The sequence below is a fragment of the Ananas comosus genome, unplaced genomic scaffold, assembly GCF_001540865.1.
Source record: "Ananas comosus cultivar F153 unplaced genomic scaffold, ASM154086v1, whole genome shotgun sequence".
Classification (NCBI taxonomy): domain Eukaryota; kingdom Viridiplantae; phylum Streptophyta; class Magnoliopsida; order Poales; family Bromeliaceae; genus Ananas; species Ananas comosus.
In genome coordinates this window covers 6,904-8,552 of record NW_017891787.1, presented here as the reverse complement: position 1 = coordinate 8,552, position 1,649 = coordinate 6,904, and the positions used below count along the sequence as shown (strand labels likewise).

General features: G+C 41.1%; 1 long non-coding RNA gene across 1 annotated transcript; it reads left to right on the top strand.

Annotated features, from left to right (window-relative positions):
* Positions 1–350: 350 nt before the first annotated feature.
* Positions 351–761, top strand: LOC109705147. Its single transcript, XR_002214641.1, has 3 exons — positions 351–422; positions 520–588; positions 704–761. It is a non-coding gene; the product is annotated as an uncharacterized LOC109705147 (long non-coding RNA).
* The last annotated feature ends 888 nt before the right edge of the window (positions 762–1,649 follow it).

The following is a 1,649-nucleotide window of genomic DNA, read 5'->3' as shown; positions in this document are numbered from 1 at the left end:
CGAGCGTCGCAGCGCCTTTGTGGACGTGTGAGAGAGTATTTTGGGAAGCTTTTCGCAGCCCTAAACCAGTAGTTCACTGGTTGGAGGCCTGAGGAGGTAATCGACTCGATCTTTCCATTATTAGTGTTCTATTGTTGTTTTGAGTGTTGATTTTGAGGTTGTTGCTTTCATTGGACTTAAGCTGAGAATTCAACTATTAAAGATGAGCTAATTGGATGTTAAGTAACCCTCTTAGACCAGGGATAAGCTATGTGAAAGCGTAATTGGAATCATTAGCCATTTATGAAGCTAAAGTGGAATGAAATGCAATTGTTGAGCGAATTGATACAAATTGGAACCTTTTTCTTCGCAGCAGGTCTTTGAGCTTTGTTGAGCTGAATTTGTATTCTTAGAAGTTGGTTTGGAAGGTGTTCTAACCAAGGGTAAGCAGGAATTTCAGTTAGAAATTTACTCTAGCGAGAATTCGATTGTTATAGCTTATAATCGACTTTATTGACGCCGTTTCGATATTGCTCGCAGCGAGAGGGTAATTGACCCTTGGACCGTCTTCGACTAGCATTGGAGGGCCTTTTGGAAGCTTAACTTGAGGTATTTATTGAGCCTAAACAGGGAACTCAACTTCCACATTTTATTAATTGAGAACTTTGCCGAATGGGAGTCTTATGTAATCGCTTCGATGCGACTTTCGTGCTTCGTTTTGCAGCAGGGCTGAGGCCTAGTGGAGTTGATTTCGGAACCCTCGTAAGCTGATTTGAGCTTAGTACGAGGTGGGTCGGACCTAACCAGAGCAATTGGAGCTCCCCTATGTTCTATATGTATCTATAGAATAGAATAATCGCATAGGTGCATTGAGTGCATTTCTGATTGCTAGGGAATTGGAACCATATCCTCGTGATGTGTGATGCTTAAGTAGAATGACATCTCTATAAAGTAGAGAACATAATTACATGAAAGCATTTCTTTATATTCAATTTAGTTGAATGGCTTATGAACAAGTGTAGGATACACTTTAAAGTAGAGAACAATGACATTCTCTTGACTCTAATGTAGAGAACTATGACATGCTCATGACATGTTGATAGCGCCATACTAGTGGAAAGACTATCATGCCATGTGATTTAGCTTTTCCTTTGCATGTTTACAATCTAGTGGATACTAGCTCTTGTTACTATTTGTGTATTGAAATTCCGATCAGAGGATCGAGAGTAAGAACTTTGCAATGAAAATATGAAAATTGGGACATGTGGACAATGGACTTTGCTTGCTTGCCATCGTGCTCATTCACACACGCTTGTGAGGGTAGCTCCCTACAAGCCGGCACTCCGGAGTTGGCCTACACGATAGTTGCTCGCCCGTGCGGGATTGGGTGCCGAAGTGGATTGCCGTGGGGAGTGTATACTACCACGGGGCCATTAGGCGCGGCGCAAGCTGGACTACCTTGGGTAGGTCCCTGTGATTGAACGGATAGTACTCAATGAAAAAGGACAGTAATGAATGCTTATTAATTAAAGTGTACAGTAGTCACTTTCATGTTCGTGCTTATATTCATGTCTATGTTCATGATTACAAAAATTGCCATATCCCTATTATGCAAATGATTCATTACTGTAGAATGCTATTACATGTAGATTACATGCTCATTACTTGTT